The sequence below is a fragment of the Bos grunniens genome, chromosome 10 (assembly GCF_055505025.1).
Source record: "Bos grunniens cultivar Pamir isolate PY7600 chromosome 10, Bosgru_T2T1.0, whole genome shotgun sequence".
Classification (NCBI taxonomy): domain Eukaryota; kingdom Metazoa; phylum Chordata; class Mammalia; order Artiodactyla; family Bovidae; genus Bos; species Bos grunniens.
The window spans coordinates 28,736,708-28,760,519 of NC_141174.1; the positions used below are offsets into that span (position 1 = coordinate 28,736,708).

Genomic DNA, 23,812 nt, shown 5'->3' on the forward strand with positions numbered 1-23,812 from the left:
ACCAATTCTAGTATGTGCTTAGGGACATTATTATTGGTCTGATCTGGCCCATTCTGCGATTGAGAGCTATTTAATATCAATTAATAAATTCTTCTTCAGCTTAAAATAGTCAATTTATATAGTTTGCAATTAGAAAGCTTGATTAATAAGACCCTTCCAAAATAATACCTTTCCATTATTCTTTCTATTTTTTCCCATGGAAGGGCATTGCATTTTAATCCCTTCTCCCAATCCAACCCCACTGGTAACCATAAGTTTGTTCTCTAAGTCTGTGAGTCTGTTTGTAAATAAGTTCATTTGCATTACATTTTTTTTAATTCTACATATAAGCAGTATCATATGATATATGACTTTCTCTGTCTGATTTATTGCACTTAGTATAATAATCTCCAGATCCATCCAAACTGCTACAAGTAGCATTATTTCATTATTTTTAGTGGCCGAGTACTATTCCATTATGGGCTTCCCTAGTGGCTCAGATGGTAAAGAATCTGCCTGCAACATGGGATACCTGGGTTCAGTCCCTGGGTTGGGAAGATACCCTGGAGGAGGTCATGGCAAACCACACCAGTGTTCTTGCCTGGAGAATCCCCATGAATAGAGGAACCTGGCAGGCTACAGTCTGTGGGGTCACAAAAAGTCAGACATGACTGAGTGACTAAGCACGCACAATATTCCATTGTATATATGGATAAATGTGACATATTATCATATTTTATTTATCCACTCATCTGTCAAAAGACATTTAGTTTGCTTCCATGTCTTGGCTATTGTAAATAGTGCTGCAATGAACACTGGGGTGCATATAACCTTTCAAGCCATGTTTTTCTTTAGATATTGGGCATATATATACAGAAAATCCACCTACTCTTTTAAATGACTAATATTTTTGAAAACCCACTACATATTTGTCATGATGCTAAACATTTGGATTCCATTACTTCAGTTAACTCCCTTGGAATAGGTACAGAACTGCTCTTAAATGCTCACTATATGGCCTCTCCAAGACCTATGCATGATTAATGTGTATGGTGTCTAAGATGGTGGTTTGCACTGAGTTGGCACTCAATAGATATTAGTGATATACTAAAAAATTTCATAGAGATTTTGTTTTAGTCTTCTCAAGATGCCATAATGATACCATAAACCAAAGTGTATTTTCTCACATTTCTGGAGGCTGGAAGTTTGACATCAGAGTGCTGGTATGGTTGAGTTTCGATGAGAGCTCTTCTGGCTTGTAGGTGATTGCCTTCTTGTATCCTCGCGTGGAGAAACAGAAAACAAGCGCTCTTTGGTGTCTCTTCTTATAAGGGCACTAATCCCGCATGACCAGGACCCCACCCTTATGAGTGAGTTACCTCCCAAAGACCCTGTCTCCAAACACCATCACATTGGAGGGTACAGCTTCACTGTGTTAATTTTGAGAGGATACAGGCATTTTGGAGAAGGCAATGGCACCTCACTCCAGTGTTCTTGCCTGGAGAATCCCAGGGATAGGGGAGCTTGGTGGGCTCCCTGGAGCCCTCGGACATGACTGGAGTGACTTAGCAGCAGCAGCACAGGCATTTAGTCCATTGGACTATGAACAAATATAAATTTTGTGGATTTTACATTGGGTAGAGGCAGTAGAGACATATGAGCTGAGACATAAAGTGGAACCCATTGGAAGGAGTTTTCTCTTTGGAGAGATGGTTCGAGAAAATGTGAATAGAATAATACAGTTACTTTGATTAAGCAACTGTAAAACCTTGCAGATTGGTAGACCTATAAAAGAAAAAGATTTCAATCATATTTCTGTTGTTCAAATTAATGAAGTAAGCTTTAACATAAAAGGCTTATCTTTAGAAATATTTTTCATTTTTATTTTTCATACCTCTCATTGTGAGTCTCCATTTATTTGGAATTTTCTCACCAGATCTTTTAGAAGGATCTGAAGATATAGTAATGGAGGGTTATGAAGCTTCCTCAGGCAGTATAAGAAGAAATGGAGGAAGAGTTAAACATCCATCTCTATGCAATTTTTGCTATTCATCCCACTTGCGTCTCCTGTGGCTTTTGGCTCTCATCTACTTGAAGATTTGGATTAGATAATACCCTCTGAGTTATTATTTAAGTTCATTATTTAGTCTTATTCCCACCCCTGGCTTCAATCTAGTGAGCTAGAGAAGGACAATGAATAGAAATTGGGATTTGTTAATATCTGTGATTCTGCATTAATGAGACAAGATTCTGGAGCTTTGAACCATCGCTGGCTCAGGAGGGGAGAACGGCAGTATCTCTTTAACGAGTATGTTCTGGCAGCAGCTAAGCCAAATCACAGTGTAGCCCTTCCAGCTACCCCATGACATGGATCACAGTGCAAGCTGGCAGAGTAACAGGCATTTCATAGACTTAAGCTGGAAAAAGCTTAAGCATTCCCTATTGTGGTGACAAAAATGGGGCTTATAGCAAACTTCATTTCAAATCCCAATTAAGCCCCTAACTAATTGGGAACAATTCATTCATTGTCCTATGGCTCAGGATTTCTTCAATAGATGGGGGAATAGTGCTTGCCTTCCTTGTATGGATGTTATGAAGATTAAATATGTGTTGTGGAACACACCATGAAAAGATGCTCAAAACATTATTTAACCAGTCTAATGATTGAAAGGGCATGTCTAATGTGCTTGTACTTATATATGGCATATATATATATATATATATATATATATACACACACACACACATATGTATATGTTCAATATATGGTAGCATTTGTAGGCCAGACTAAGGAAGGATCCCATCTCCTAACCTTATCTTCATGGTTGGTTGATGTTGCTGTTCAGTTGCTGGTCATGTCTGACTCTTGGCAACCCCATGGACTGCAGCATGTCAGGCTTCTCTGTCCTTCATTATCTACCAGAATTTGCTCAAACTCATGTACATTCTCATCCAGTCATCCCATCCTATGCTGCCCCCTTCTCTTCCTCCCCTCACTCTTTCCCAGCATCAGGCTCTTTTCCAATGAGTTATCTCTTCCCATCAGGTGGCCAAAGTATTGAAACTGCAGCTTCAGCATCAGTCCTTCCCATGAATATTCAGGACTGATTTCCTTTAGGATTGACTGTTTTGACCTCCTTGCTGTCATAGGGATTCCCAAGAGTCTTCTCCAGCACCATAGTTTAAAAGCATCAATTCTTTGGCACTCAGCCTTATTTATGGTCCAAATCTCACATCTGTACATGACTACTGGAAAAAACCATAGCTTTGACAATAAGGGCCTTTGTTGGCAAAGTGATGTCTCTGCTGTTTAATATGCTGTCTAGGTTTGTCATAACTTTTCTTCCAAGGAGTAAGCATCTTTTAATTTCATGACTTCAGTCACCATCTGCAGTGATGTGAAGCCCAAGAAAATAAAGTCTGTTACCATTTCCATGGTTTCCCCATCTCTGCCATGAAGTGATGGGACTGGATGCCATGATCTTAGTTTTTTGAATGTTGAATTTTAAGCCAGCTCTTTCACTCTCCTGTTTCACTTTCATCAAGAGGCTCTTTCGTTCTTTGCTTTCTGCCATAAGGGTGGTGTCATCTGGATATCTGATATTCTCCAATCCAGATATCTGGATTACTGATATTCTCCCAGCAATATTGATTCCAGCTTGTGCTTCATTCAGCTCAGCATTTCACATGATGTACTCGGCACATAAGTTAAATAAGCAGGATGACCATATACTGCTTTTATGTACTCCTTTCCCAATTGGGAACCAGTCCATGGTTTCATGTCCAGTTCTAACAGTTGCTTTTTGACCTGCACACAGGTTTCTCAGGAGGCAGGTGAGGTGCCTGCCTCTGAGAATGCCCAACTCTGAGAATTGTCCACGGTTTGTTGTGATCTTCATGGTTAACATCCTTAAATGGAGGAGAAATTCATTCATCTGTTTCCTCAGATTCCAACATGCACACTGAAGTGTTACATAAGAGCACATGACAAGCTCCCTTCTCTTTCCTATAATCCATGTCACCCAAGTAGCAAGTGACAGGCTACTCTCTCCATGTGCCTATTCTTTGAGTCAGGAAGGACAAGGGTACATTGGCTCTGAATCAAGTCTAGGACCCTTCTTTTCAGTTTGTTCCTTCGTGTACCTAGAATAAGATAGGACTTGGATTTCAGCTAGTGGATGAGAAGGAGACCTCTAGGCCCTTACTCACATGTTCCTCTCCAGCTTTCCTTAGATTCTTAGGTACTAGATATATCTGGAATATTGTGGACCCTCTTTTTCTTGCCATCAACTTGAATTGCAACAACTATACTTAATTCAAATGTTAGCTTGGATCATATAGAACTGCTGATTACATTTTTGATCAACAAAAACAGTGATTTCATGAAGCTTAATAAAAACAAATAGAATTACCCCCAAGCAAACCCCTGAAGCATGATACATGTTTACTGAACAGATTTTTTTCAGAAGATAAAAAGGGAGCAATATTCCTTAATAAACCCTTTTACCCCCACTTCCTCAATCCCAACCTCTAAGGCTGTTCTTACATCTCTCATGCTTTCCTCTCTTTTTTCATTGCCTTTCTCTGTCACCACTTTTCCAGGGCCCTCAATATCCATTTTTAAACACTTATCTCTCTCCCATTCTGGTATTAGGCAATTTTTCCTTAAGTAGAAGAAGTTGGCTTTTTTAGCTTCCTAATTTTTCCTCTTCATCTGTCACCCCACTAAACACAATAAAAGTCTGATAATTACAAAAACAAGGAAATCTCCCTCCCTACCAAAGAGGAGGGTGATAGGATTATAAATATTTATAATTCAATATATTCCCCTGACAGTACAAAAGATTTCAGGTGAATTATAATTATCATCCTATTTGTAAGAAACATATGTAGATAGAGGGGAAACAAACCCTGTTATTTTCCAAATACGAGAGGGGATCTCATCTTTTCAGCCTCCAACCAAGTCATCGCTGCCTCTCTGCTGCAGTATCAGGCATTTTGTGCCCTGAAACTTCATTAGCAGAGTAAGAGAAGATGGCTGTAAAAGTGAAGTTGCTCAGTCCTATGCGACTCTGCGTCCCCTACCAGGCTCTTCCATCCATGGAATTTTTCAGGCAAGAGTACTGGAGTGGGGTGCCATTTCCTTCTCCAGGGGATCTTCCAGACCGGAGGAGATCGAACCCAGGTCTCCTGCATTGCAGGCATACACTTTACCCTCTGAGCCACCAGGGAAGCCCCATCTTGACAGCCATGGGGCTCCTGAAAAGTGACCAACTGTCACTTTTTCTGTGCAGTGAGGTGGGTAACTAAAAATCTAACAATTTTAGAAGTACAGAATATATTTGCACATGTAAATGTGCAAACACACCAATAATGTATACATATAAACTATATGCACATAATCTCACCATTGCAGGCTGAATTGGGCCTCCCCAACCCCTCCAACCCCCCAACCATCAAATTCATATGTCGAAGCCCTGACTCTCAAAATGGCTATATTTGGAGTTAAGGATATAATAAAGGTTAAATGAGGTCACAAGGGTGGGTCCTTAATCTGACAAGACTGGCTCCTTATGAGCAGAGGAACAGATTTCAGGGGTGTGAGAATACAGGGGGAAAAAAAAAACCTGCAAGCCAAGAATAAACAAATCTTTAAATAAATTGACTGGTCATGGTGGGTCTCTTTTGAAGGTGCATTTGAGTAAAAATTTGAAGGAGAGAAGGGAGTTAGTTGACCACAAGTATATTTTGAGGAAGAGCAATTCTGGTCAGAGGAAATATTAGTGCAAACGCTCTGAGATAGGAGTGTGTCTGGTGTCTGAAAGACCAGCAACAAGCCCTATCCTGGCCTATAAATCAGATTATGAATTTTAGCTACATTCTCTGATTGTTGATATGTACATTAACATTTGAGAAACCACAGCAGAAGTCTCTTCTTTCATGGTATGCTAAGTCACTTCAGTCATGTCCAACTCTTTGCAACCCTATGGGCTGTAACCCACTAGTCTCCTCTGTCCATAGGATTTTCCAGGCAAGAATACTGGAGCAGGTTGCCATGCGCTCCTTCAGGGAATCTTCCTGACCCAGGAATCAAACTTGTGTTTCTTATGTCTCCTGCATTGGCAGTTGGATTCTTTATTACTAGTGCCACCTGGAAAGCCCCTCTTTAGCATGGTAGTAACAACAATCACATTTACACTTTAAAATTTTGAAAAGCTCCTATGTTTGGAGAAGAGTTTCCAGGGGGCCATTATTTAGTCCCACCCTGGCTACCCCAGTTTATAGGGTACATTTTGTGAATCTCTGGTGGGGATTTGTGCTCCTTTTTCCCTGATCTACATTTGTATTAGAGGGACATGACCTTACCAAGAAAAATATTTTCTGATCCTGTTCTTATCTAAATACAAACAATTCACCAGTTCTCAGCAATGAAATATGAGTGGAAATGATGTGTGCTACTTTCAAGACAAGGATTCTAAGCTGTTATCAGAACTTCTCTACTCTTTTTCTCCATCCAGGTAGAACTACACAGAGAACTGAGGCTGTAGTCAGAGAAAAGAGATTCAAGATGGAAGGTGTCTGGCTGCCTCAATCATCACATGGGAAAAAGCAGGCCATGACTACACTGAGCCATTATGTGAGCGGAAAATGAATGTTTATTATGTTAAGTCACTGAAAATTTAGAGGTTTTCTTCTTTAGAGTGGCTAAAATTATCCTAACTCAAAGATTGTCTAAATTTCGGGTGCATCAGAGTCACCTGGAGGGCTGGATAAAGCACTCATTGTTGGACTCCAGCATTTCAGATTCTCTAGGTCTGGGGTCAGAGATCAGATCAGATCAGATCAGCCGCTCAGTGGTGTCGGACTCTTTGCGACCCCATGAACCGCAGCACGCCAGGCCTCCATGTCCATCACCAACTCCCAGAGTTCACCCAGACTCATGTCCATCGAGTCAATGATGCCATCCAGCCATCTCATCCTCTGTCGTCCCCTTCTCCTCCTGCCCCCAATCCCTCCCAGCATCAGAGTCTTTTCCAATAAGTCAACTCTTTGCATGAGGTGGCCAAACTACTGGAGTTTCAGCTTTAGCATCATTCCCTCCAAAGAAATCCCAGGGCCGATCTCCTTCAGAACGGACTGGTTGGATCTCCTTGCAGTCCAAGGGACTCTCAAGAGTCTTCTCCAACACCACAGTTCAAAAGCATCAATTCTTCGATGCTCAGCCTTCTTCACAGTCCAACTCTCACACCCGTACATGACCACAGGAAAAACCATAGCCTCGACTAGGCGGACATTTGTTGGCAAAGTAATGTCTCTGCTTTTGAATATGCTATCTAGGTTGGTCATAACTTTCCTTCCAAGGAGTAGACGTCTTTTAATTTCATGGCTGCAGTCACCATCTGCAGTGATTTTGGAGCCCAGAAAAATAAAGTCTGACACCTGTTTCCACCGTCTCCCCATTTATTTCCCATGAAGTGGTGGGACCGGATGCCATGATCTTCTTTTTCTGAATGTTGAGCTTTAAGCCAACTTTTTCACTCTCCACTTTCACTTTCATCAAGAGGCTTTTGAGTTCCTCTTCACTTTCTGCCATAAGAGTGGTGTCATTTGCATATCTGAGGTTATTGATATTTCTCCCGGCAATCTTGATTCCAGTTTGTGTTTCTTCCAGTCCAGCGTTTCTCATGATGTACTCTACATATAAGTTAAATAAACACAGTGACAATATACAGCCTTGACGTACTCCTTTTCCTATTTGGAATCAGTCTGTTGTTCCATGTCCAGTTCTAACTGTTGCTTCATGACCTGCATACAAATTTCTCAAGAGGCAGATCAGGTGGTCTGGTATTCCCATCTCTTTCAGAATTTTCCACAGTTGATTGTGATCTACACAGTCAAAGGCTTTGGCATAGTCAATAAAGCAGAAATAGATGTTTTCCTGGAACTCTCTTGCTTTTTCCATGATCCAGCGGATGTTGGCAATTTGATCTCTGGTTCCTCTGCCTTTTCTAAAACCAGCTTGAACATCAGGAAGTTCACGGTTCACATATTGCTGAAGCCTGGCTTGGAGAATTTTGAGCATTACTTTACTAGCGTGTGAGATGAGTGCAATTGTGCGGTAGTTTGAGCATTCTTTGGCATTGCCTTTCTTTGGGATTGGAATGAAAACTGACCTTTTCCAGTCCTGTGGCCACTGCTGAGTTTTCCAAATTTGCTGGCATATTGAGTGCAGCACTTTCACAGCATCATCTTTCAGGATTTGGAATAGCTTAACTGGAATTCTATCACCTCCACTAGCTTTGTTCGTAGTGATGCTTTCTAAGGCCCACTTGACTTCACATTCCAGGATGTCTGGCTGTAGGTCAGTGATCACACCATCGTGGTTATCTGGGTCATGAAGATCTTTTTTGTACAGTTCTTCTGTGTATTCTTGCCATCTCTTCTTAATATCTTCTGCTTCTGTTAGGTCCATACCATTTCTGTCCTTTATCGAGCTCATCTTTGCATGAAATGTTCCTTTGGTATCTCTGATTTTCTTGAAGAGATCCCTAGTCTTTCCCATTTCATTGTTTTCCTCTATTTCGTTGCATTGATTGCTGAAGAAGGCTTTCTTATCTCTTCTTGCTATTCTTTGGAACTCTGCATTCAGATGTTTATATCTTTCCTTTTCTCCTTTGCTTTTCACTTCTCTTCTTTTCACAACTATTTGTAAGGCCTCCCCAGACAGCCATTTTGCTTTTTTGCATTTCTTTTCCATTGGGATGGTCTTGATCCCTGTCTCCTGTACAATGTCACGAACCTCATTCCATAGTTCATCAGGCACTCTATCTATCAGATCTAGGCCCTTAAATCTATTTCTCACTTCCACTGTATAATCATAAGGGATTTGATTTAGGTCATATCTGAATGGTCTAGTGGTTTTCCCCACTTCCTTCAATTTAAGTCTGAATTTGGCAATAGGGAGTTCATGGTCTGATCCACAGTCAGCTCCTGGTCTTGTTTTTGCTGACTGTATAGGGCTTCTCCATCTTTGGCTGCAAAGAATATAATCAATCTGATTTTGGTGTTGACCATCTGGTGATGTCCATGTATAGAGTCTTCTCTTGTGTTGTTGGAAGAGGGTGTTTGTTATGACCAGTGCATTTTCTTGGCAAAACTCTATTAGTCTTTGCCCTGCTTCATTCTGTATTCCAAGGCCAAATTTGCCTGTTATTCCAGGTGTTTCTTGACTTCCTACTTTTGCATTCCAGTCCCCTATAATGAAAAGGACATCTTTTTTGGGTGTTAGTTCTAAAAGGTCTTGTAGGTCTTCATAGAACCGTTCAACTTCAGCTTCTTCAGTGTTACTGGTTGGGGCATAGACTTGGATTACTGTGATATTGAATGGTTTGCCTTGGAAACGAATAGAGATCATTCTGTCGTTTTTGAGATTGCATCCAAGTACTGCATTTCGGACTCTTTTGTTGACCATGATGGCCACTCCATTTCTTCTGAGGTCTTCGTGCCCGCAGTAGTAGATATAATGGTTATCTGAGTTAAATTCACCCATTCCAGTCCATTTCAGTTCACTGATTCCTAGAATGTCGACATTCACTCTTGCCATCTCTTGTTTGACCACTTCCAATTTGCCTTGATTCATGGACCTGGTATTCCAGGTTCCTATGCAATATTGCTCTTTACAGCATCAGACCTTGCTTCTGTCACCAGTCACATCCACATCTGGGTATTGTTTTTGCTTCGGCTCCATCCCTTCATTCTTTCTGGAGTTATTTCTCCACTGATCTCCAGTAGCATATTGGGCACCTACTGACCTGGGGAGTTTCTCTTTCAGTAACCTATCATTTTGCCTTTTCATATTGTTCATGGGGTTCTCAAGGCAAGAATACTGAAGTGGTTTGCCATTCCCTTATCCAGTGGACCACATTCTGTCAAATCTCTCCACCATGACCCACCCGTCTTGGGTTGCCCCACGGACATGGCTTAGTTTCATTGAGTTAGACAAGGCTGTGGTCCTAGTGTGATTAGATTGACTAGTTTTCTGTGAGTATGGGTGGGACCCCAAAACTTTCACTTCTAACAAACTTCCTTGTGATGGTGATGTTAATGGTGTGAGAAGCACATTTTGAAAACCACTGCACTAGCTAACAAAATAGACATAGGAGAGTGGGAAAGCTCATAACCTCAAAGGATATATCTCCAAATCAAAAATATGAAATTAAAAGTAGACCAACTTATCCCTACGGGGGACCAATTAGTGCTGCTGTATCGGCTGTTTCTACTTAGCGTTGCACTGTACCATGTTCAGTTCAAAAAAGGATATGGAAAGGAGTACTGAAATCCATTCACCTTAATTTGGAGGGACGATTTTACCAATAGTGGCATCTCTGCTCTTCTAATTTCCCTGCCTTTCGTCCTGCTCTTCCAGTCCCTGAAGAGAAGCAAGCAGTTGATTTATGAGCCTCATAGAGCTCTTAGCCCAGGTGGTCTTGCTTGCATCGGTGGAAATACTACTGAGCTTCAGGTGACAGTGAGAAGCCAGAGGGTCCTCTGCCTCTTATGGGAGGTGAGGGCCATGTAACTCTTTTCCTGGCCCCACCTTTTACAAACCACCCCAAAATTTCACTGTTACTTAGTGCTATAATTTAAGTTGAAAGGTTTTTGCCTGTCTCTGCTGGAGTCTTTTGGACTAGGCTGACGTGAATTAACTTCTTCACTTAGAGAAAGTTGCTTCACTTTTGGAAGGAATGACTGTAGGTCTTTCCAAATTGGACTTAGACATTTTAAGTTGGCTCATATAAATAAGCCTTGAAATTCTTCAGAGAAACTTTGATAGCTCTTCTCAGTGAAGACTATTATTAAATTACCACTCTGGATCATTTCCCTGACAGTTCCACTTCTTAAAATAGAGAATAGCTATATTCCTAGACACTAGCCTCAAAAAGCTGAATCTCAAATTCTAATTTTCAAATGGTCACTGGTTTCTAACTACTACTTTTCTACTTTACAAGTTCGCTTGATTTAGAAGACATGGCATGTATCTTCTTGAAATATCTTTTGTTCTCAGTACCTACACATAACAAGTACCGTTTTTATTTGCTTCTCTGTTGCTAATTGGTGTCTGGGCCCCATTTTCTTAGCTAGGTGTTTTGCATCTCTGACTCCCACTTCCAGCCATATTGATGTCAGGGCAGAGGTTTGGAATAAATTTGCTTTGACACTGGCAAATGCCCTCGGGTATAACCTGACTGGGTCCTATCTTGGGAAATGCTTCCCTTCACTCCTTTCCATCTTTAATCACTTAGTTACTATCTACTGTATGCCAGACTCTGTTGAATCTTGAATAAACAAGGTGAACAAAATTATGAAACTTATATTCTAGGGGAGCACAGGAAACAAAAATTTTGCAGACAAATTTAAATAGTATTAAATGTTCTGAAGAAGATGAAGCAGGGTATAGTGACAGTGTGTACTGGTCTAGAGTGGTATAGTTGATAGCGAATGGTGAAGAAAGTCTTGCTTGAAGAGGTGCTATCTGAGCTGACCATTAGTGATAAGTGAGTCACAGGAGGATCTGAGGGAAATGTGCTCCAGACAGAGAGAAAGGCAAGTGTTAAGACTGAGTTGGGAGCCATTTTGTTGTACCCAGGGAACAACAAGGAGGCCTTTGTGGTTGGAGTCTAATCAACAAGCGGGGGGAAGGGCATTGTCTGATGAGTTTGGATCTGGAGGTCAGATCACATGGATCTTAATTAGTGAATTCCTTTAAATCATTTCATTCAAAATCTTGATAGTTGAAAGGACTGAATTCTTTTTCATTATTTTTATTTGTGTGACCTGCTTAATTAGCTGTTTCATTTCTTAGATGACACTCTGTCTTAACTAGTGGGTGCTTCGAGAGTAAAAGCCTGCTTTAAATTTTGGTACTGAGAGAGCCAATTCGTAGGCAGGTTGATAAGAAATCTGGGGTCCCCAAGGAGGAGAAAGGGGTCTGGGGCTCTCAAGGAGGAGATAGGTGTCGAGAATTCTCGAAGAGTAGGAAAGGACAAAAACTTTTTTTTTCTACATTCCTTAGTCTTAGCCACATAAAATGTTTTTGTTTTTGTTTTTTTCTTTAAACCAGGAGCTGATGATTATACAACAAAACAACTCAGCTTAAACTCTGCACTAAGGATTATGTACCAACAATGTATCCTGCTTGAGGACAATTTCTCCTTGAAAATCTTCTAACTAATCCTATTATCTTAGAATTTAAATTGTGAGGGTGGGTCTGGTAAGATCTTTACAAACTTGAGACATGCTTTTGATTTATTGTTATAACCAACTGAAAAAGTATATAGCTCCCTTGCTAAGACTAGCAAGAGGGGCACTTTCAGTCCCTCTTCTGATGCCTATGGCAGAAGCTTTCTCTATGCCTTTTATGCTTTAATAAAACTCTGCTACAAAAAAAAGCTCTTGAGTGATCAAGTCTGGTCCCTGGTCCTAAAGCTAAATCTTTGGCGATCATGAATCCAACAGCGTTAACCGTAAGCTCTCAGCACTAGTGTTCTAAGTACTCCTGCTCTCCTCCCCTTTCTGTTTTGGGGACCAGGGCATGCATAAGCCAGCTGCAGCAGGTTGAATGATATTGCACTGGATAGCCATTCAAAGTTATCCTGGTTGGAGTAGTGGAGATTTCTGGTTGAAGGAAGCCGACAGGGACATTCCAGGTATAGCAAATCAGTAAGGATTTCCTGAGGAGAGAAATTTCTAGTTGTCACATGCAAAATATGTTTAATTTTTTTTGACTCAAGTAAATGTTTCCATTGAAAATGAAATGTTTTCCAATCAAATTGAGTTAATATGAAAAGAAAATATGAGCTTTCTAATGAAATACTGTAAATTAAAAAGAATATAGGATTTCTTAAATTGATTTTTTATTGGAGCATATTTTCTTTACAAAGTTGTGTTAGTTTCTACTAAGCAGCAAAATTAAGCAGCTATACATGTACATATATCCCCTATTTTTTGGATTTCATTCTCATTTAGGTTTTCGTAGAGCACTGAGTAGAGTTCCCTGTGCTATACAGTAAGTTCTCAGTTGCATGATTGATAATATGTATGAAATACATGGTGTATATATGAAATACATGAAATATGTATGAAATAGATGAATGGTGATGGACACGGAAGCCTGGCACGCTGCAGTCCATAGGGTTGCAAAGAGTCAGACACGATTGAGCGACTGAACTGAACTGATGAAATAGATAACTAATGAAAAGAGCACAGGATTTAGAATCAGAAGACTTTGCTGGGTCATATCTTAGCAAGCCCTTTAGCCCTATAATGATGTGAACCTTTGTTTCTGTGAGCCATGTAGCTTGGGGATTAAGGTCCCATAAAGAATCCATCTGCAATGCAGGAGACCCTGTTTTGATTCCTGGGTTGAGAAGATCTGCTGGAGAAGGGATAGGCTACCAATCCAGTATACTGGGCTTCCCTTATGGCTTAGCTTGTAAAGAATCTGCTTGCAATGTGGGAGACCTAGGTCCGATCCCTGGGTTGGGCAGATACCCTGTAGAAGGGAAAGGTTACCCATACCAGTATTCTCGTCTGGAGAATTCCATGGACTGTATAGTCCATGGGGTTGCAAAGAGTCAGACATGACTATGCGACTTTCACTTTTATTTTCACTGCAGGCAGAATGTGGTAAACTCTTGGTTCTTTCATCTACTAGCTATCATCTGAGTAAAGGAACAAAACCTCTCAGTGACCCTGTTTTCTTACCTATAAAATGGTGAGCTGTTATTGAAAGTATTAAATTATGCTTTTAATTTCATGGCAAATACTCAAGAAATACTTGGGTCACTATGTCTAACTCATGGTAAATGTTGTTATTGCCATTACATTGCTTTACATACTAGTGTTGTTTAGTCGTTCAGTTGTGTCTAACTCTTTTGCAAACCCATGGACTGTAGCCTGCCAGGCTTCTCTGTCCATGGGATTTCCAGGTAAGAATACTGGAGTGGGTTGTCCTTCCCTTCTCCAAGAGATCTTTTCAACCCAGGGATTGAACCCATATCTCCTGCACTGAAGGCAAATTCTTTACCAATGAGCCCCTGGGGAAGCCATTTTATCCACTAGACTAAGCACTTGATTTTATTTTTTTAATTTTGAAATCTTATTTATTTATTTTTGGCTGTACTGAGTCTTTGTTGTTGCACATGGGCTTTCTTTAGTTGTAGCCAGTGAGGGCTACTCTGCCTTGGAGTGTGCGGGCTTCTCATTGCAGTGGCCTGTCTTACTGTGGAGGATAGGCTCTAGGCATGTAGGCTGTGGTAGTTGCAGCACATGGCCTCAATAGTTGTGGCTAGCGGACTCTAGAATGCGGGCTTCAGTAGTTGTGGTACACGAGCTCAGTTGCTCCAAGGTATGTGGAATCCTTCTGAACCAGGGGTGGAACCCACGTCCCCTTCATTGGCAGGCAGATTTTTTATCAATGGACCACCAAGGAAATCCCTAAGCACTTAATTTTGATTGAAAGAAAGTGAAGTTGCTCAGTCGTGTCCGACTCTTTGCGACCCCATGGACTGTAGCCTACCAGGTTCCTCTGTCCATGGGATTTTCCAGACAAGAATACTGGAGTGGGGTGCCATTGGATTAGTACTTATGGGATTTCTTTGGAGGGAATGATGCTGAAGCTGAAACTCCAGTACTTTGGCCACCTGATGCGAAGAGCTGACTCATTGGAAAAGACTCTGATGCTGGGAGGGATTGGGGGCAGGAGGAGAAGGGGACGACAGAGGATGAGATGGCTGGATGGCATCACTGACTCGATGGATGTGAGTCTGAGTGAACTCCGGGAGTTGGTGATGGACAAGGAGGCCTGGCGTGCTGCGATTCATGGGATCGCAAAGAGTCAGACATGACTGAGTGACTGAACTGAACTATAAATTTATCAGAGTAATTCATTGAAATAGTTTAAAAACTTAAAATACAGTAAGACATTTGACAACAAAAAACAAAAGTCTCTTGCTCTCAAAACACCACACTCCATTCAACTTTTTAATTTGTATCTAAATATTGTACTGTTTTATTTGTAGGCTTAATAATCATCTGGAGAAGGCAGTGGCAACCCACTCCAGTACTCTTGCCTGGAAAATCCCATGGGTGGAGGAGCCTGGTAGGCTGCAGTCCATGGGGTCACTAAGAGTCAGACACGACTGAGCGACTTCACTTTCACTTTTCACTTTCATGCATTGGAGAAAGAAATGGCAACCCACTCCAGTGTTCTTGCCTGGAGAATCCCAGGGATGGGGGAGCCTGGTGGGCTGTTGTCTACGAAGTCGCACAGAGTCGGACACGACTGAAGCGACTTAGCAGCAGTAGCAGCAGCAGACTTTTACCATGGTGGATCTACTTTCCCTCCCCTACTGCCTTCCCCCAGCACTGCTCCTCAATCCAGTATGGATACATTCCAACATAGCTATATCAGTATCATTACACAGACCATTTCCTGCTCAAATAGTGTACTCTGATTATGCCCTTTTAAAAATAACTTTTTTCCCCTGAAGCTATAAAGGGTCTTTTTCTCTTTGGTACATCTCTCTCTTACACTGGTGTGTTTAGATTCCTATGTAAATAACTATTATTAATTTTTCACAAATTCTTTAATAAAATTGTAAACTCCATGGAGTTATGTTTCCTATCAGATCAAACAAACCAGCTTATCTATCAGGTTTCCTTTTCTTCTTAGGAGTATACTTCTTATATTTTCTGTTCTCTTGAACACTAGAATAGTTGCTCTCTTGACCTACTGCTACTGCTGCTAAGTTGCTTCAGTAGTGTCCGACTCTGTGTGACCCCATAGATGGCAGCCCACCAGGCTCCCCCGTACCTGGGATTCTCCAGGCAAGAACACTGGAGTGGGTTGCCATCATGACCTAGGGCATATGCAATCTCTCAGGACCTTCATTTTTGGTTTCCTGGATTCAGTGTATTCCTCTTTGGCTCAGTTAAGTATTTCTTGCTATTTAACTTCCTGAGAAAGTGTACAGTTCAGCTCAGTTCAGTCATGTCCGACTCTGCAACCCCATGGACTTCAGCACGCCAGGCTTCTCTGTCCCTCACCAACTCCTGGAGCTTACTCAAATTCATGTCCATTGAGTCAGTGATACCATCCAACCATCTCATCCTCTGTCATCGCCTTCTCCTCCCACCTTCAAACTTTCCCAGCATCAGCAAATTTTCAAATGAATCAGTTCTTTCCATCAGGTGGCCAAAGTATTGGAGTTTCAGCTTCAGCATCAGTCTTTCCAATGAATAATCAGGACCAATTTCCTTTAGGATGGACTGGTTGGATCTTCTTGCAGTCCAAGGGACTCTCAAGAGTCTTCTCCAACACCACAGTTCAAAGCATCAATTCTTTGGCACTCAGTTTTCTTTATAGTCCAACTCTCACATCCATATATGACTGCTGGAAAAAACATAGCTTTGACTAAACAGACCTTTATTGGCAAAGTAATCTCTCTGCTTTTCAATATGCTGTCTAGGTTGGTCATAACTTTCCTTCCAAGGAGCAAGCATCTTTTAATTTCATGGCTGCAGTCATCATCTGCAGTGATTCTGGAGCCCAAGAAAAAAAAGTCTGTCACTGTTTCCATTGTTTTCCTATCTATTTGCCATGAAGTGATGGGACCAGATGCCATGATCTAAGATTTCTGAGTTGAGCTTTAAGCCAACTTTTTCACTCTCCCTCTTCACTTTCATCAAAAGGTTCTTTAGTTCTTCTTTGTTTTCTGCCGTAAGGGTGGTGTCATCTGCATATCTGAGGTTATTGATATTTCTCCTGGCAATCTTGATTCCAGTTTGTGCTTCATCCAGGCTGGCATTTCACATTATGTACTCTGCATATAAGCTAAATAAGCAGGGTGACAATTTACAGCCTCAACATATTCCTTTCCCAATTTGGAACCAGTCTGTTGTTCCATGTCCAATTCTAACTGTTGCTTCTTGACATGCATACAGATTTCTCAGGAGGCAGGTCAGGTGGTCTGGTATTCCCATCTCTTTCAGAATTTTCCACAGGTTGTTGTGATCCACACAGTCAAATGTTTTGGCATAGTCAATAAAGCAGAAATATATGTTTTTCTGGAACTCTCTCGTTTCTTCCAAGATCCAACAGATGTTTGCAATTTGATCTCTGGTTCCTCTGCTTTTTCTAAATCCAGGTTGAACATCTGGAAGTTCATGGTTCATGTACTTTCATGTTGAAACCTGGCTTGAAGTATTTTGAGCATTACTTTGCTAGCATGTGAGATGAGTGCAATTGTGCAGTAGTTTGAGCATTCTTTGGCATTGCCTTTCTTTGGAATTGGAATGGAAACTGACCTTTTGCAGTCCTGTGGCCACTGCTGAGTTTTCCAAATTTGCTGGCATATTGAGTACAGCACTATAATGGCATCATATTTTAGGATTTGAAATAACTCCACTGGAATTCCATCACCTCCACTAGCTTTGTTTGTAGTGATGCTTTCTAAGGCCCACTTGACTTCACATTCCAGGGTGTCTGGCTCTAAGTGAGTGATCACACCATTATGACTATCTGGGTCGTGAAGATCTTTTTCGTATAGTTCTTCTGTGTTTTCATGCCATCTCTTCTTAATATCTTCTGCTTCTGTTAGGTGCATACCATTTCTGTCCTTTATTGAGCCCATATTTATGTGAAATTTTCCCTTGGTATCTCTAACTTTCTTGAAGAGATCTCTAGTATTTCCCAGTCTATTGTTTTCCTCTATTTCTTGGCACTGACCACTGAGGAAGGCTTTCTTGTCACTCCTTGCTATTCTTTGAAACTCTGCATTCAAATGGCTATATCTTTCCTTTTCTCCTTTGCTTTTGGCTTCTCTTCTTTTCATAGCTATTTGTAAGGCCTCTTTAGACAGCCATTTTGCTTTTTTTCATTTCTTTTTTTGGGGGATGATTTTGATCCCTACCTCCTGTACAATGTCATGAACCTCCATCCATAGTTCATCAGGCACTCTGCCTATCAGATATAATCCCTTGAATCTATTTCTCACTTCCACTGTATAATCATTAGGGATTTGATTTAGGTCATACCTGAATGATCTAGTGGTTTTCCCTACTTTCTTCAATTCAAGTCTGAATTTGGCGATAGGGAATTCATGATCTGAGCCACAGTCTGCTCCCAGTCTTGTTTTTGCTGACTGTATAGAGCTTCTCCATCTTTGGGTGCGAAGAATATAATCAATCTGATTTTGGTGTTGACCATCTGGTGATGTCCATGTGTAGAGTCTTCGCTTGTGTTGTTGGAAGAGGGTGTTTGCTATGACCAGTGTGTTCTCTCAGGAAACACACTCTCCCTGCTTCATTCTGTACTCCAAGGCCATATTTGCCTGTTACTCCAGGTATTTCTTGACCTCCTACTTTTGCATTCCAGTCCCCTATAATGAAAAGGACATCTTTTGGGGGCATTAGTTCTAGAAGGTCTTATAGGTCTTCATAGAACTGTTCAACTTCAGCTTCTTCAGCATTACTGTTTGGGGCATAGACTTGGATTACTGTGAAATTGAATGGTTTGCCTTGGAAACAAACAGAGATCATTCTGTCTTTTTTGAGAATGCATCCAAGTACTGCATTTTGGACTGTTTTGTTGACTGTGATGGCTATTCCATTTCTTTTAAGGGATTTTTGCCCATAGTAGTAGATATAATGGTCTTCTGAGTTAAATTCACCCATTCCAGTCCATTTTAGTTCGCTGATTTTTAAAATGTCAATGTTCATTCTTGCCATCTCCTGTTTGACCGCTTTCAATTTGCCTTAACTCATGGACCTAACATTTCAGGTTCCTATGCAATACTGCTCTTCAGAGCATCAGAGTTTACTTCCACCACTAGTCATATCAACAACTGGGTGTTGTTTTTGCTTTGGCTCCAACTCTGCATTCTTTCTGAAGTCATTTGTCCACTGATCTCCAGTAGCATATCAGGCACCTACAGACCTGGGGAATTCATCTTTCAGTGTCCTATCTTTTTGCCTTTTCATGCTGTTCATGGGGTTCTCAAGGCAAGAATACTGAAGTAGTTTGCCATTCCTTTCTCTAGTGGACCATGTTTTGTCAGAAAGTGTACATAGAAGTGTGCATAGGATGCAATTAGACATGTTTATCATCCAAAAATGTCTTTGTTCTACTTCTCATACTTTATTGATCTCCTGGCCAGTTAGACAATCGTCAGTTGGAAATAATTATCTTTAGAATATTTTAATATATTTTACTACATTTCATGATACACACACAAGCAAACATCCTTACATTTACACACCATGCCCATACTTTTATCCCAGTGTATCAGTGTAATGAAACCACATGTGCTTTTTGCTATGTCAGCTTTTTGCTTTATCTCTTCCTTTTTGCTTGGATATCTGGCTTATTCACCTCCCAATTTCGGAGTGTATGTTTCTCCCCATTGTTTTTTAACTTCAATGTTGCACTTGTACAGCCCCACTGACGCATTTTTAAAATTATGCTTCCTTTGTATATAGTCTGTGATTTATACTCTGAATCTTTTAGAATCCTCTTTTTATCATTGGTGTTCCAAAATTAATTGACAGCATGGCTTAGTGTGGTTTCTATTTTGTGTCAGTTCATGTGACAAGCACTTGGGGAGCCCCTTTAATCTGGAAATGCATGTTCTTTAGTTCTAGGAATTTTTCCTGTAACTGTTTTTCAATAATTTCCTCTCATCTCTTTTCTATTTTTTTTTTCCTTCCTGGAACTCCTATAAATTAGTAGTGGGGCATCTTGGATTTTTTTTGAAATTCTCCTTAATATTTCATTTTATTATCCTCCCACTTAAGATTGGGAGAAATCCTTAAATTTATCTTTCAATCCTTCCAATGAATTTTAGTATTTTCTTATTCTCTATTCAATAAAAACATTCCTTTTTTATATGGAATTAATGGCTTTTCACTTCTCTGAGGCTACTAAAACATTTAAAAAATATTTGTATGTTTTCTTTATTGTCCATGCCTTCTGCAGTCTCTGTTTTCACTGTCTTTGTCTTTCATGTTGGAGGTTTTCCTCAAATAGCTGTTAATCTTCATTATACTTTGTTATTTAAGAGTAAGGCACTCTATTGAAGAAGGCAATGGCAACCCACTCCAGTGTTCTTGCCTGGAGAATCCCAGAGACGGGGGAGCCTGGTGGGCTGCCGTCTATGGGGTTGCACAGAGTCGGACATGACTAAAGCGACTTAGCAGCAGAAGCAGCAAGTCACTCTAAATAGTAAGACTGTAACTACCCAATGTTGGTAAAGACATGAAGGAACAGGAAACTTCTAGGACTACTTTGGAGAAGGTAAATTGGTACGAAATAGCTAGGAAAAAATAACTTCTATATGAAGTGGAAAATATGCATACCTTAAAACCCAATGGAGATACTTGAACATACACATAAAGAGGTAAATCCAGGAATATTCAAAGCATCAGTATTTATACTATGCAGAAAATGAAAACAAATGATGGGCATATCAATAGTAGAATTGATAAAAATGTGTTCTTACAGTGGAACATTATACAGCATTGAATAAACTGGCCTATAGTTATCTACAGCAACGTGGAAAATGGACTAAAGTTACCTGCAACAAAATGGATAAATCTCATGAATATAAAGTTGAAAAAAATATGTGCCAGATACAGTAGAGTGGATGCATTAAATTGTGGCATTGTCATCCAATAATACCATACAGCAGTAAAAAACCAACTTTTAGCATTTTTAAATTCATAAGTTAATATCTCTTGAGCATAATGCTTGGGGGAAAAGGCCAGGCAAAAAGAATATATGTGTTAAATACATCCATTTAGATAAGATTCCAAAGCAGGCAAAACAAAACAGTGGTGTTTAGAATACAAAATATCAGTTATATTTGAGAGGAGGCAGAAATTGGTTTTTGCCATGGGGAGTGAAGGGTGGTAGTTTCTGGTTTGCTAGAGGTGTATTTTTCCTTGACTTGTCTAGTGGCTGCATAGGTATTCACTGTGTGACACTTTATTGAGTATATTTACTTATGTTTTAGGCACTGTTCTGTATGTGTTGTATTTTACAATAAAAATAGTTTTTAAAAAGAATGAAGAGCCTAAAAAGACAAAATTTTGATGTCTATGGTCAAAGCTGACCAACTTGTAGCCTTCACTGAAAATCTAAAGGGCAGGGATATAGAAGTTTCCTAAGGGGACCCTATATTTCAATATTTATGAACATTTTTTTCCCTTCCTGAATCTATTAAATTATTCTGGAGGACAGTCTACCAATTACATGCCTGAGGCAGTATTTGCTTGGCTGCCAGTATTCCTAAAGCAGAATATAGAAGAGAGGTGTGGGGTCTTGTCATTCAATATGCTGATTTTAAATCAACTTGCCTATTTTCAGCAGGAAGCCTCCCCTTCCCTAATCCTCCCTGTGTTTAGGATATTCATGTTTAGTTTCTCCATCAAATAAATCCTGTTAATGTACCAGAGAATGCCAGGGGATATAACTATTTCTAATATATATTTTCAAATAAATATCTTGTTTCAACACTTTGCTTCTCTTCCCTCTTCGGGAGAATTAGTTATGATCATTTCCAGGGTTTTCCTGGTGTTCAGTGTTTGAGATGCTCTATTTCTTGTTTGTATCCCATTGTCCCTGACTCCATGTGCACTAGGCACTCAGATTTCTTAGATCTTCTATTCTTCTGTCCATAGTTTCATCTTCTAGAGCTCTGACTTTTGTTTCCATTTTTTGCTTTGCGGGCTGAGTTGAATTGTGCCTTCCTAAAATTCATATGTTGAAATTGCAACCCAATACCTCAGAATGTGACCTTATTTGAAGATAAGGTCTTTAAAGAGGTAATCATTTAAAATGTGGTCATTAGGGTGGGCTTTAACCCAATATGACTAGTATCCTCATAAAAAGGAGAAATTTGGAGACAGACAGACAGAGGGAGTGCAATGTGAAGAGACACAGAAAGAAGACAGCTGTCTACAAGCCAAGGAGAGAAGGGTTGTAGATCTGAGTTCTAACAGATCTTTCACTCAGTCCTCAAGAGGACCTATTCTGATGACACCTTAATTTTAGACATAGGCTCAAGAACTGTGAGACAATAAATCTCTGTTCTTTAAGCACCCAATTTGTGGTACTTTGTTATGGCAGCCCTAGAAAACTGTAATACAATGGCAAATTACTTGTCATCATTACAGTGGCATTTTAGGAAGGATCAGATCAAACCTCTATTAAACAGGAAATTCTGATAGTCATTTTACATGCATGATTTCACTTCACATGTGCCATGCTATAATGTTTTTATTAAGGATAAGATAGATGGAGAATGTAATTTGAGGTGTGCTAAATGGTGGTTTAGTCACTAAGTCATGTCTGACTCTTGCAACCCCATGGACTGTAGCCTGCCAGGTTCCTCTGTCCATGGGATTCTCCAGGCAAGAATACTGGAGTGGGTTGCCATTTCCTTCTCCAGGAATTCAAGCCTTAGGTTCTTGGTTATACCACTAAATCTCTCTGAGCTTCAGTTTCCTCATCTTTAGAGAGTAATAACATGGCTCTTGTTTATGTAATTTGAAAGGACAAAATAAAAGTGTCAGTGAAAGTGCTTTGTCCATTGTCAGCTGTCAGTGATAGTTACACTTACTATTTGAGAAATGAATGGCTACCCACTCCAGTGTTCTTGCCTGGAGAAACCCTCCATGGGGTCACAAATAGTTGGACATGACTGAGCAACTAAGCACAAAAAAACCCCACAAAACATAGGATGGAAGAAAGGACTAATGTTTGCTAGTTCTTACTATATGCTAATTCATTTTTGATTCTCAAAATAGCATTATTGAGGATTGTATTTATTACCATTTTAGAGAAATTAGGCTCAGAAAATCTGTCTTAGATTGTAAAGTTAGAAAATGAGGGAGATGGACAAATGAAAATCCAGATGCCACGTTCATCACACACTTTTTCAGTTATAGGCCCAGCAAGAAGAGATGCAAATCATGTGGACAGAAGGTGAGTCACATCCAAAGTTACTCCAGAGACCAGGCTGTTTCCTTATTTTAAAGCACGTGGATGCACTACGTCTATCGGTTTGTGATGATTTCACTGAACTTGCCAGATTAACCCGTAGCTACTTTGACACTCATGTGTTGTCCATGGATTAATAGCACCAGCATTACCTGGAAGCAGAACTGCTGACTTCACCGGACCTTCTTGAATCAGAATCTACATTTTAACAAGATTCTTCCTCCAGTGACTGTATGTACAATTAAGCTTGAGAAGCACTTAGGATAACCTTAGGTGGTCAGGGGGCTGTGTTAATTTGACTGAACCCTGTTCTTCAGGAGACTTCTGTCTTTTGTTTTTGCCCATTGCCCGTTGTCTGTGGTTCCCTGTTTTCAGTAGATCTGTCCCTGCCATTTCTTACTCATTATCTCACTCTTTCATCCAACTCCGTCAGTGATCTAGTGGCACACACTAGTAAGTGCTTGTCTGCTCTTGAGAAAGTCCTCTATCTGAGTACCCTCTGGACTACAGGCCTTTCCAGTCACGCAGGCTCACTTTCACTCTATCTTGCTGCATCATCTATTTCTGAGTGCTGCTAACTGCACTGAATAACTTGGGATCACCCTTTTGGTTTACTACTTACCATGTGTATGAAAGGTTCTATTTTTTCAAACTCTACAGTCAACTCTTTCTCATTAATGAAACTCGTCCTGAAGGAGAAATAACCCAGTGATTTCCATTAAACAGTTATTTCCAAACTGGAGCAGAACTGTATATTTCTGTTCTTTCCTTCTA

At 40.3% G+C, this 23,812-nt stretch overlaps 1 long non-coding RNA gene across 5 annotated transcripts in view; it reads left to right on the top strand.

Annotated features, from left to right (window-relative positions):
- The window catches only part of LOC147364213 (uncharacterized), a 245,348-nt gene extending 221,957 nt beyond the window's left edge, over positions 1 to 23,391 (top strand). For 3 of the 5 annotated variants that reach the window (XR_015133638.1, XR_015133637.1, XR_015133640.1), the window contains 2 exons: positions 6,498 to 6,616; positions 12,101 to 12,269. This is a non-coding gene — a long non-coding RNA (uncharacterized LOC147364213). Of the gene's footprint in view, positions 1 to 6,497; positions 6,617 to 12,100; positions 12,270 to 22,980 lie in introns of those variants that run through there. The other 2 variants (XR_015133642.1, XR_015133641.1) reach the window with 2 other exon arrangements.
- The last annotated feature ends 421 nt before the right edge of the window (positions 23,392 to 23,812 follow it).